This window comes from Peromyscus maniculatus, chromosome 14 (genome assembly GCF_049852395.1).
Source record: "Peromyscus maniculatus bairdii isolate BWxNUB_F1_BW_parent chromosome 14, HU_Pman_BW_mat_3.1, whole genome shotgun sequence".
In the NCBI taxonomy this organism is placed as follows: Eukaryota; Metazoa; Chordata; class Mammalia; order Rodentia; family Cricetidae; genus Peromyscus; species Peromyscus maniculatus.
Genome location: NC_134865.1, coordinates 45,371,688 through 45,385,766, shown reverse-complemented (window position 1 = coordinate 45,385,766; position 14,079 = coordinate 45,371,688). Strand labels below are relative to the sequence as shown.

Here is a 14,079-nt window from a genome sequence, read left to right as displayed (position 1 = left end):
ATATAAAAAACGAACTGCAAAGGATCACAGACCGAAATGGTGGCAAACTCAAGACAACAATAAAGTGTCTAAAAGAAAACACGTGAGAAGTTATTTTGACTTTGATTCAGGGAAAAATTTCACAGATATAAAGCCATAAAAGAAAAAATAAAGCTATATAAAATGGACTCAATCGAAATTAAAATTTGTGTTCTTCCAAAGAACACTAAGGAATTGAGAAGCTAAGCCACAGACTGAGAAGGTCTGTCTGCCAATCGTATCAGGCACCTTGAATCTACAACAGACCAAACACCTCTCAGCAAAACAACAACCCACCCAACACCAAAACGAGTGAAAGATCTGAGCAAACACCTCATCCAAGAAAGACAGAAATCAGCAAAGCACAGGAGGAGATCCTCAGTGTCCAATCACCAGGGACACAAACCTTAAAACACAGCCCCACCACCCAGCTATTGAAACAGCTCAAATGTGAAAAAATTGACTGTATCAAGTGCCAACAAATGAAGTAACTGGACCTCAGAGACCCCCCCCCCGGGGGGGGGGGGTACATAAAATAATGTAACCTTTGGAAAACAGCTGTGAGTTTCTTAAAAATTTACATAAGTACCTATAAATGACACAATCTTCTACTCTAGGTATTCACATCAAAGTAAAGAAAGCAAGTATGCATGCTCTGATATGAATATTCCTATCAGATATATTTAAAAGACCAGAACTGTAGAGAAACTTGGAAACAATTCAAATACCTGTCAGCACGTGAGAGATAAACGGTGGTATATACACACAGTGGGACACTACTCTGCAATAAAAATGAATGACTCACAGATACACACTAAAGCATGGACGAATGTCAAAGTAAATACACTATACTGATCCACACAGGTCAGACAAAAATGAATGCATCTGTTACCATTTCATTGATACAAAATGATAAAATCTGTAAATGAGTGTACAATTCAGAAAGCTTATTAGTGGGCTCCTGGCAGGGAGCTAAGAGGTTAGAAGGGAAAATCACAAGTGACAGCAGGAAACGAGGAGTTCAGAGATACATTTGTTCCCTTGACTGTGCCTACGAAAGCTCACCAAACCCTACACTTTAATCATGTGTCTAAAGATGTAAGTTTATGTAATGGAAAGCTACTCAAAGCTGTTTCCAATAGAATGAAACTCCTTCTACCTTAAATCGACATATAAGTTCAGCGGATCTTTTCATTTACATAAGAAACATGGGATCCGAGAGATCTGATTTTTTTTTTTTTTTTTTTTTTTTTGGTTTTTCGAGACAGGGTTTCTCTGTGTAGCTTTGCGCCTTTCCTGGAGCTCACTTGGTAGACCAGGCTGGCCTCGAACTCACAGAGATCCGCCTGGCTCTGCCTCCCAAGTGCTGGGATTAAAGGCGTGCGCCACCACCGCCCGGCCTGATTTTTATTATAGGTTGAAGCATGTTTTATCATCTTAGAATTATTTCAATTATTTCCCATAATGCTAAAATGAAACAAAACAAAACAAAAGCAAGCCCAAACAGTAAGGGTCAAAGCACGATGGAACCACTTACAGGTTGATGCAACAGATACATGAATCACAGCAATTAGACCAATTCTACATTTCCTGAAAAACTTATTTCCCAAATTACTGCACCTATGAGAGTATAAAGACATTTAGCACACTATCTTCAAAATCTCCTTTAAGCTTTCAGAAAATACATAATTCAGAATTTTGTTCTCAGCTCCTAACAACAAAGAAGAATAATGCCAAAGGAAGACATTTTACTATTATTAAATAAACCATAAACACAAAAAGGTGAGAGGAATCTGCTCAGCTATAGTCACCAGGATAAAAGTAATCACAGAAGTAAACACCTCAGATATACCCAGGTGAAACTTCTCAAGCTAAAAGATGCAGTGAATTACTAATTGTGTGTGATTGTGTGTCTGTGTGTGTGTGCAACACACTTACACACATACCTACCTCTACCATTCTCCACCTTCCCCCCCACTCCCCCCGAGAATGAGGGAATCTTTACTTCAACTTATCGGTGTGTATATCTCTACAAAAAGGCAACATTCAGTATTTTGCTGTCATAATACACTGTTTTAGGTCATTGTAATAATAAAACCATAACAGCTTTAAACTTAGATTCAGAAAATTAGAGTTTACATTGCTGATAGATGATAGATAGACAGATGGACAGACAGACAGTCAGACGGACAGATGGATGTAAAGAAATACACATACAAATATTTTACTCGTTTAATTGTTTTTCTGTTACTTATATGATATTAAGTATTGCTATGTGTGAGGTAATATTACTGCTTAACACCAATCCACAAAGCTATATAAAAAACAAAATTTGTTTTATAAAGGATGCTAGAATATATGTTTAGCTTATGTAGCTAAAAGTGAGTGCACACCTTAGGGTAGCTGTGATGTTTAATGACTTCAAATCAAGCCATTACAGCACTTGACACTTAAAGGAGCTTGTTAACTTGGACCCTGAACTGTTAGTGTTTCTCAAATATTCCTTCTTTTTATTGTAATTTTATTATTTGAAACAATTTCTAAATTTAAATATATTTTGATCATATTCTCCCCCTCCCCCAAGTTCTTCCAGATCCCCTCCCCTTCCCTACCCACCCAACTTTAAGTTCTTTCTCAAAAAAAAAAAAAAACAAACAAACAGGAACCCAATACAACAACCCCCCCCCAAAAAAAAAAAAAAACAAGAAAACGAAATACCCCCATCCCAAAACCCCTGCCATGCTCAGCTCTGACATGGGTTCTGGGAACCAAAATGGAGATCCTCATGCTGTGGAGCTTCTACTTACTCACTAGGCCACCTCTCCAGGCCACTAATATCAGGCCTTGGAAGATATTGACACAGGAGATCACTGTGTAGCCTTGGCTGGCCTGGAAATTGTTCCATAGACCAGGTTGGCCTGGAACTCAGAGATCCACCTGCCTCTGCCTCTTGGGTACTAATATATTTTTAAGTGTACAATTCAATGATTTTCAGTAAATTTATAGACTGTGCAACCATGACAATGCTATTTCAGAGCATGTATCTCACCACTGAATGAATCCCACATGCTAATCTGCAATCAATAGGGTCTATTTTTCAGTAAAAACAAAAAGGAAATGACATCCCATTCAAACTGCCTCCACCCTGCATAGTGTATGCTTTGATCAGTCATTAAACATGGTGGATTTTATTGCACAATAACCAGAGGCAAGAATAGCACTTTTTCACCCTGCTGATGGAGTGTATATCAATATTCTTCCACTTTTCATGATGCTTGGTTACCACAAAGAACTTGACACCATTTGCAGATGCTATAGGCAAGTGTGTGGTATGTGTACATACAGACTTCTGGAATAAAGAAAATCACGTTAAGAATGAGCAATTAATTGGACTGATCCTTTCAATTAATGTTCATAAACCTAAAAATGAGAGTGTCTTATAATTATTGAACACGAGAAGACAGTTGTCTCTTGAGACATATAAAAACCATTTATATTTTTCAAAGTACCAAATTTTGATGTCACAAAAAGAGTAAAAGATAATAATTAAAGCCAAATGTTATTTATACATTTGGAATTCTGGCTCCATACCACATCTTGACACAGAAATGCAAAAAGAGCTACATAATAAAAACTTCAAAATCATTAGGGATGTATCTGAAGTCTGGACTTAGCCTACACAGCATGCCATGTTTGTGTTCATCAGTCGGTTTTGGCTGAGTCAAAGGTATTGTCAATTTTGGTTATACACACATGACAAGGAATAACAATCTGGGTGTGCTGCTTAAATCCCTGTTAATTTATATGATAAAAACTGTTTTTCATTGGTCACTTACTCATAAAATAACTTCAAAAATTATTTTTTAAAGAGGCAGAAGCAGGTAGATCTCTGAGTTTGAGGATAGTCTGGGCTACAGAGTAAGTTCCAGAAAGCCAGGACTACACAGAGAAACCCTGTCTTGGAGGGGGGAAATTTTTTTAAAGGGTTTATTGGTAGGGATATGGTAGGGAGAACTACTTTTCCTATTGAAATGGGGGTCCCATGAAGTACTGTAGTATCTACTTGATGACATAGAAAACCAGAGGCCTTCTCTGTTTGCCTGAGACTACGTTCACCTGTGTTCATATGCAGTCTTCCTTAGACTTCAGAAGTAAGATCCCTAGACCTAAAAACAACCAGGCAGTAAGCTTTGCTCTGGGCTTTTTGTTGAAATCTGTACTTCTCAATTTGTCCATTCCACAATTAACAATTTATTTTACATGAAAATCCACTGTAAGTGGGTATGGTATGCACAGACGTGCATGTAATTAAAACAAGTTTCACAAAACAATACATTCACTACATAAGTATAATGTCTTATAATATCCTTCATTAGTTTACTCTCTATTTTATTCCCTTTTAAAAATGCATATAGGCTGGGGATGTGGGTCCAGTCGTCAGAGTCTGACTTGGATCCCCCAAACATAAAATGTGGTGGCTCAAGTCTCTAATTCCACCACTTGGAAAGTAGGAGCAGGAGGATCAAGAAGTTTAAGGTCATCCTAGGCTACATGGAGAGTTGGAGGTCAGTTTGGATTACATGAGACCTTGTTTCAAAAAAAAATCACAATAAAATAGATATAATATACAATGTGAAAGCAAGACTGATTAAGAAAATCCTCACTGCATCATTTAAAAATATCTCAGTACTGTATATGTTGAAACTTAGAATAAGATTGGGTAAATTATGTGTAACAAACCACTTTCAGAGTCAAGAAAAGGACAGTTGCCACTAAGCCTTAGCATCTTTACTTTAACCAATGAAAGCTAGAGCCTTCAACTACTAAGTCTTCCCAAGGAAGAGTGACAGTCTCATAGTAAAGTCCTAGAGCTCCAGAATCACACAAGCTGGATGAGCTGGTGCAAGCCTATAATAGAAGCACGCAGGAGGCAGAGGCAGGAGGATTGTGAGTTTGAGGTCATCTTGGAATAAATATTGAGTACCTGTCCAAAGATGAAGGTGTGAGGAGGTAGAAGGAGGCAGAGACAGGGAGAGAAAGATTATGTTTAGGGATAAAGAAACCAAGAATGGTAATAGGCATTGAAATATTATCTAAAATATCATCAAGTAAATACAAAGTACTACAGAAACAGAATCTTCTCCCACCCTGAAATATTTCAAAATGAAAAACAAACCCTGGTGGTCATATGATACACATTTTACCATTTTATTGATGATTTTCCTTTCAAAAACACAATCCCTTAAAAGAAATTCTGTAGGAGTGATTCCAGAAGAAATGAGCATTTCAATAAGCAGTCTGAGTAGAGAAGATGCACCCCCACCCAATATCCAGTTCAACTGAAGGCCAAACCAAAAAGAAAAACAACAGAGAAGCAAAAGAAGGCCAATTCGTTCTATGGTAGAGCTAAGACATTCATCGTCTGTTTTCAGACATCACAACTCCAGGTTCTCAACTTAAACCCCATTACCACCTCCATCATGCCCCACCTGCTCCTTCTCAGGCTTTCAGCCTCCACCAAGACTCACAGCATCAACCTCACTGCTCTCAGTTCTGGAAACTCAGTAAACTGTTCTGGCAATAGACAGCAGCTCATGGTACTCCACCATCATATGAACCAATTCCCACAACAAGTCTCATCTTAAATACCACTGAGGGTCCTGTTTGGTTCTTTGGCAGTCGAGGACTCTGGCTAAACCATCCACCAACAGATTCGATCATGTATTTTTATTGTTTGTTTTAGGTCAGAATATTAAGAGGCATTTTCTTCTGTTTTGTTCACTGGCACCCAAAAGAGTTATTGTCCCACAGTAACACATCATAAATACCTGCTGAGTGATAAGCAAATGAATAACGAAACAAACTTACTGCTAAAAAAATTCACTGCTTCTCAAAAAACTCAAATACTAAAAAGTTTCATTTTCCAATGGAGATAATCTTATAGCATCTACTGGGTCTAACAAATGTTATAGTGATTTGGGAAGAATAAATAACTAAATTCGACAGTAAACTGAACTTGCTCCTTTGGAGTATTATTTTTAAAAACAACAGCAAAAAAAAAAAACAATTGTATTTCACTGTGATAATTTATTATATTGGGAGCTGCTTTTCTGAGATTAATTTTAGAATATATCTCACTACATATTTTAATTAGCATAATGATTTAATATTGTTAAGGTCTTAACTACAAAAATACGATTCTGGAACAGACTGCATAATTACATTTCCTCCGTGCCCTTGCAATCTCGTGAGCATTTACTCTAGACTAAACAGCTTCACTCAGCTGCCCTGTGTCTGACTGCTGATGAAAGACGCTTGTTTGACAACTGCTTCAAGCAGAAACATATTTTTCCATGATTGCATAAAAAGAGACTTAAAGTGGACCAGACTCCAGCCAGACCAGGAGCTAAGACACAGAGGTTCATGTTGATGTGTGAGTTGACTTCTAATTCAAATACCAACAAAAACAGATATGAGAGAGAGGGAGAGGGAGGGGGAGGGGGAGAGGGAGAGGGAGAGGGAGAGAGAGAGGAGAGAGAGAGAGAGAGAGAGAGAGAGAGAGAGAGAGAGAGAGAGAGAGAGAGAGAGAGAGAGAGAGAGAGAGCCCCAAGCTAGCTTAGAAATACTTCAATGATCACAGTCAAGGATAATATAAATTATGTCAATACATACACATCCTGCAATCATTTTGTGATTTTTGTGTTTGCCTATATTTTTTGACTTTGATGCTCCTGAGGACTTTGTAAAGCTATGATATTATCTTAAATAAGCAGCACTAAAGTATACTTAGACACTGTTTGTTTGTTGTTGAGAAAGTCACATCTTACTATCAGCAGGTAAAGGCCTTGACCAGAAATAGTGCATAACATGTCATATTCTCCCTTGGAGACTTTAGAATATAAGCAACAGTTAAGTGCCTTAAAATTCTTTTTTTGTTGTTGTTTCTGTTTTTCAAGACAGGGTTTCTCTGTGTAGCCTGGCTGTGCTGGTTCTCTCGCTCTGTAGCCCAGGCTGGCCTTGAACTCAGAGATTTGCTTGCCTTGATAGAAAGTGACCAGTGGTCACCACAGTGGACAGTATAGATCTAAAGCATTTATATCATTACAGAAATGATCCCTACTGCCTAGTTTACAACATTTACATTCTGTTTTTGAAAAAGATCTGTCTGTTAACGGTATGTGCATGTATACACACCACTTGTGTGCAGCACCTGTGGACACCACATCTACAGGTGGGCGGCTCACAATCCGGCTGGTGGGAACCCAACTCGGGGGGACCTTCTGTAAGAGCAACAGTGCTTACAGAGGATCGCTTCGGCCCATACATTTAACTCCCGATATCATGAAGATCTTATCTATTGTCAGCCTATTTCCATTTTCTATTTCTCCTTCCTGTTTTCCTTTTCCTACCTTTCTTTCTTTCATTAGGCATTTTGTTTATTTTCCCATTTTCATGTATGTGGGGGTGGCACACTGTGTGTGTGTGTGTGTGTGTGTGTGTGTGTGTGTGTGTGTGTGTGAGGATGTTTACACGTGGGTGAACAAATACTCAGAGGTTAAATGTTGATGTCAAAACGTATCCACTATCACTCTTCCACCTTATTCAATGAGGCAGAGTCTCTCAACTCCAGAGCTTGCCAATATGGTTAGTGCTATTAGTCAGCTTGTTCAGGGATTCTTCACCTCTGCTTTCTGAGGCTGGAATTACAAGCGGGGTACCATAGCCGCCTGCATTTACGTGGTCTCAGAGAGTCCTAACTCTAGACTTCACGCTCTTGAAGCAAGCTCTGTAACTGCTGAGCTACCTTCCTTGTCCTAACTGCCATTGTTACGACCGCACTGTTTCCTCTGGTGTGGGTTGTATAACTAATTATTCCTGCTTTGCTTTTGCTGTTTTACTTTTAGTGGCTCTTCTTGGCTTTGTAACACACTACTGTGATGACAACGTGCAGATATCACACAGCAAACTTTCTTCTCCTTCCTGTCCTGTTACTGCGACTCTGAGAACACTGAGGTAGCTTAGAGGATAAAGGTGTCTGTGCCAAAGCTGACGACCTGAATTCAAACCCATGTGGTGGGAGAAGAGAACTGACCCCCCACTGCCCCATCAGCACCGTGGTAAATGGTGTTTTCTCTTTCTCTCTCTCTCTCTCTCTCTCTCTCTCTCTCTCTCTCTCTCTCTCTCTCTCTCTCTCTCTCTCACTTTTTTAACCCAAAACTTAATTTTCCATGTAATAAACCCAAGAATGCACTGTTATTATTCATGATCATTTCTATGATCTCACAAATATAGCTTTTATAACAAATTTATTAGAAAATGTGCAACTCTTTAATAGAGGTAGTAGCATTATTTTAAATACTTAATCTTTACTGACGTTAAAGATTCTAAGGAAGGATAAAAAATGTTAGTACTGGCTATTGGTAATTCAGCCAAAGATTTTCTAACCCAACATCTGGGTTACACGTAACTTTTCTCTGACATAAAACACAGTTTCTTGGGGCAGAAGGATAACATCTCAGTGAGTAAAGTGCTTACCATGTAAGCATGGGGACCTGTGTTCAATCACTAGAACCCATGTCAAATCCAGATATGGTAGTACCTGCTAGGAACCTCTCGAATATTAATATAGGACCAGCCTTAATAATATTCTTCCCAGGGTCCCAGAAGAGAAACTACGAATGGCGAGAATTATCTTGGGGAAAAGAATCTAAGTACACCAAGTGTCTACTTTATTCCTCTGGGATAAAATCCAATCTACACAGCTTCAGTTCTGTTTTCGTGCCTAGCTCCTTTCTTGCCTGATTTCTCTCTACCTTTATCTGCTGTCCCCTCTAAGTTCTATCTTAATTCTCTCATCTTAGTTCTGGCCCATCTTGGTCTTTCTCATCTCGTTCTTCCCCATCTGGCTTTTTTTTTTTTTTCTTTTTTTTTTTTTTTTTTTTTTTCCGAGACAGGGTTTCTCTGTGTAGCTTTGCGCCTTTCCTGGAACTCGCTTTGGAGACCAGGCTGGCCTCGAACTCACAAAGATCCGCCTGCCTCTGCCTCCCGAGTGCTGGGATTAAAGGCGTGCGCCACCACCGCCCGGCCCCCCATCTGGCTTTTCCTCATCTTCCATCTCATTCTTCTAGTTCTCCATCTAGTTGTCCTGTTCTCTTCTCTCTTCTCCTGCTAGTCCTTCTCTGAAAATAAAGCTGCCTTTTTATCGCTTTGACCCTTATCTCTCCAAGCTATCTCTGCTCCCACTGTTTCTGGCAAGTGTGCTCAGTTGCTAGGCAACTTCCATCACAGCTAGATATACCTGTAAGTTGGAACCCTTTAGTTCTGAGTTAATTGTTAAGGGTGGATCTAAAACTAGAGATAAGACTTTCGAAAGGAGAAAGTTAAGCTAAATTAGCACATCTGCCAGGCCTTCTCAAACAGATAGTCTGGATGCTTAAGTCTGTTCTTAGAGAGTACAGAGGTTTCTCTGATAAGATAATTTCCTCCTTCTGGAGATGGATCTGGCTGGATGCTACCAATGATGATAATTACAGGGAGGCTTGAACTGGGGTTCTGGCTGTGCATAGCTGTCAGTACACAAGGTTATCTAAATATTCGTTTAGCAGAGGGGAAATGGTGCCGAATAAATGATGGGAAAGCTACAGTAGCACATGAGAAATTCATAGTAAGAAACAGCTGATAATCAAAAGCCAGTATCACCAAGACTCCTTGAGTCTCACCTTGACCTCTGGAAGGCCCTTGGCTACTTCCAGGTATTAGCTTTGTCACAATCAGCTGAGATCCTACTTCATATATTTTTGCAGCTTGCAGCAGGAACCCATTGTGGAGGTGATGACAAGTGAGCCTGACCATGAGTCTCAGGCCCAAGTGGGCTATCTTGTCTCAATAAACAAAGTAGATGGCTTCTGAAGAATAACATCAAAGGCTGGTATATGGCCTACACACACACACACACACACACACACACACACACACACACACACACACACGAGTGCACATGCAGAAGCACACATATGTGCACAGACACACTCTCCCAAAAATGCCTGTGTATCTTATCTCCTTATGCTTTAACTTTTAGTGAATAGAACAAATATTTAATGAATATGTTACCTCAAGGGAGTTTTAGATTCTCCCATTTGGTTGACTTCACATTTGGAGGTTGTAAGATGTTAAGAGAACACAGGGATAAATTTTATCTATCCTTAAGAGCTATCCAATACCAGATAGTTAAATAATAAGCCATTTTTACTTTAGGTCTACCATGCCTGCTCAATAACCATATGCAGAATACTGTGCATCATCTCTAAGAGGCTGGTTTTAACTTGAAGACACAGTAGGTTTTATTATGCGATCTCCATCTCTAGTCTCTGTTGCTGGAGTCTTTGATTTTAACTACTTGGCCTCACTGTATGCACCATTTTCTTTCCACATTATTTTCTCTTGTTAAATACAATTTCTGAATGAGTCCTATATTCAAAACTTTACATTGAAAAACCAAACTAAAAAATTATTTCCTCCATCAAGCTCATCTGTGTCTGAACTTTCCAAGTGTACATACACCTCATTTGCTCCCATGAGAGACTATCTCCATTACTCACAAAAGCCATGCTCTCAAATTCATTTCCTAAAAGAATACATACACTATGACTTTTGAGCCACCGTCCAGTCCTATATTATTCCTAATGACAAATGTTTTGTGGCTCAGTTCTCATAAATGTAGTTTCAATATAGATAAAAGACAGTGATTAAACCTACAATTTTTATGGGAAGGTACTGAATTCATATTTTTACTGGCCGATTATTTACTGAGGTAATCTGTTATAGATTATTTTAAGGTGTGTTATTTTTGTTTATGTTGCATTTGTTTAACTCTGTGAAGCTGTGTTACTTTGCCTGTCTAAAACACCTGATGGTCTAATAAAGAACTGAACAGCCAATAGCAAGGCAGGAGAAAGGATAGGCAAGGCTGTTAGGCAGAGAGAATATATAGAAGGGGAAATCTAGGGGTGGAGAGGAAGTAACCAGAGAAGGAGGATGACTCCAGGGGCCAGACACCCAGCTACACAGCCAGTCACAGAGTAAGAGTAAGATTTACAGAAATAAGAGAATGGGAAAAGCCCAGAGGCAAAAGGTAGATGGGATCATTTAAGTTAAGAAAAGCTGGCAAGAAACAAGTCAAGCTAAGGCCAAGCATTTCTAATTAAGAATAAACATTGTGTTATTTACTTGAGAGCTGGGTGGTGGGTCCTCCAAAAGGTAAAAAATGGACAACATTTTGGTGCCCAACATACGGCTCCTGAAAGGGCCTGAGAAAGCTGGGGGGGGGGGGAGTATACAGCTCCTTTAAGAAACCCTGCTATACAGCAAAGCACTTAAACAGCTTTTCCACGCTAAACAGAAACAAAAAGCTAAGTAAAAAACACCTGCCACAGTGCAGGGCACCAGTTTTCCATAGCTGGGGGAGGGGGTGTGTGTGAATGCAGTTCCTGGTCAGACAAACCTCTGACCAGGCTGTGAGGTTTAGGCTTGACTTTCATGACCTGAGAAGTGGGAAGAGCCAGCTGCCAAAGCTATAGGCAGAGGTCCGTGCCACTTAGCAGTTTAAAGTTTGTTCATGGGGTCAAAAAGGCTAAAAGAGATGCAGTAAAAGAGGTCAAGACAGGAACAAAAAAAAAACTCTAAAAAGGTTACAGTGTGTTTAACAATGTGTGTAGGCTTTAAGAGAAGAAAAAGGGTATAGTCACAGAAAAAATGAACAGTTGAAAAATAAAGTCTTTCAAGAGGCAAGTAAAATAATAAAAAAGTATAAGTCACATAGAGATGAGAAATATACAGGGAGTCTGGATCGGGGACATTATTGTGTTGATATTAAATTTTTTGATTATTGAGAAGCAAAAGACAGCTGCTAGGAGACATGAAATTGTAAGAAGGACTGCAGGATTGAGCCAACCTAGATACTTTAGGGCTATCTAATTTTAAAATGGAAGTCAAAAGACATATTTGTCGAATGGATATCAAAAATGCTTTGGAGTTTTCTTCCCACAGGAGATGAGAGGTAGTGGATTCCTTCAGGAATAATAAGAATCAAGTTTGATCAAATGAGACCTCTTGAACCTTGACAGGGGATATTTATCAACAAAGGTTACTACTGGTCTTTCTAGGACTTGTTCATTATGTAAAAATTTTCTCAGGGACCTCTGGAGATACCTTACTCCACAGATGGCAGAAAGAGTTTGGAGAAAACGATGTCCAAATTCCCAAGAGTTGGGGTGTGGGAGGCTTTTGGTGGTTATGGATATTTATTATAATTTAGGGAAATATAGGAATGTAGGATAAACAACTATTAATCTCAGATATTTTGCATTGGCATGGATTTTGGTATATTGATACAAATTTATATTTTTGTTACACTGTATATGTTTCTACTCATGTTTAAAGGACTTTTGTATATTGATACAAATTTAAGGCTATTTTTGTTACAACATATTATACATGTCTCTATGTAGCATGAATCTTAAAAATTCTTATTAATACAATCAAAACTGAGCCAGGTATTGGGGTGAACACTGGAAGATCAGAGACAGAACAAGCCACAGCTAACCTTACCTGGCCAACTTCTCAGCTGGTCTTGTTTCCTCAGACTGGAAGCTTCTGTGTCCTTACCCAAATGGATCTCAACTGAACTGCTGCTCAAAGCCTAAAAGCTTAACCTGCCAAATGCTTAACCAGGCCAAATGCTTCTAGTTTCTGGTCCTCACGCCTTATATACCTTTCTGCTTTCTACCATCACTCCCTGGGATTAAAGGCTTGCTTTCTAGGATTAAAGGCGTGAGTCACCAAGCTTGGCTATATCCTTGAACACAGGATTTCTGCCTCTGGAATGCTAGGATTAAAGGCGTGTGCTACCACTGCCTATCCTCTATGTTTAATATTGTGGCTGTTCTGTCTCTGACCCCAGAATAGTTTATTAGGGTGCACAATATTTTGGGGAACACAATACCACCTCATCTCTACTCTTCTTTAAGGTATTGTACCAATGCAGTACATAAAAGCATAAGGTAAAGTTCTAGTTTTTGAAAGCTATTACTATAAATTATTTAGGATAATCAAGAAACATTAGGTTAGCAGTTAGTCATCTATAACAATCAATTTGTAGATATGGTAGGTATGTTTTTAAGATCATATAGAGATATATTTTAGATAGATAAATGATCTTCAAATACTTCAAAGACCTATAAAATATGGCATTGAAAATGTTTTGTTAACCGTTAAGGTTTTTCATGACAACAAGACACATCTGTTCCTGGCAGCACCAATTTACTTAAGAGATGATGGGCACTGAAAAAACTCCTTATGGAGTTTGCTTTCATTGTGGCAAGGTTAACCACTGAGCAAAGAAACTGCTCTTGCCTTTGACTGCGTGCTGTGCAGACGGGACATGCAGGACACACAGAAAAAAGACTGTTGAATTTTGCCAAAACAAGACAGGACAGTCCTTCAAAATTCCTGCTTCAGAGAAGAGTCTGCCAGATACTCTATGCCTGTAAGCCGAGGATGGATGCCCCAATGTTGTATAAAAACAAACAAACAAACAAACAAAAAAAAAAAAAAAAAAAAACTTTGGGTGACTGTCCAGGCAGCAAGATGTCTCTGTTGTTAGGTAATATTAACTCCTTCTGGGGTCTTTGATAGAGTTAAAGACTAAATAATTAGAGTTTCAGTTTTTCTTAGTTATGATAGAAAGTAAATTTGGTACAAATCTTTGGAGTCACTAAGATGAATGGATGGTGGTGTGCTTTCTCTGAATTTGCTAAATGTCAATGGATTGAATATTATAAATTAATTCTTACTTGATAACTGTTTTCATTGTATGTAGTTATACTATGTTAAAGTTAAAACCGTTCTTTGTATTTAGACAAAAAGGGGGAAATGTTGTAGAACATTATTTTAAGGTGTGTTACATTTGTTAAACTCTGTGAAGCTGTATTACTTTGCCTGTCTAAAACACCTGATGGTCTAATAAAGAACTGCATGGCCAAAAGCAAGGCAGGAGAAAGGTCA

The 14,079-nt window shown here is 38.7% G+C and overlaps 1 protein-coding gene across 1 annotated transcript in view; it reads right to left on the bottom strand.

The window, feature by feature from the left end:
• Positions 1-14,079, bottom strand: part of Mnat1 (MNAT1 component of CDK activating kinase) — a 179,451-nt gene that overhangs the window by 39,740 nt on the left and 125,632 nt on the right. The gene's annotated exons all lie outside the window — the stretch shown is intronic.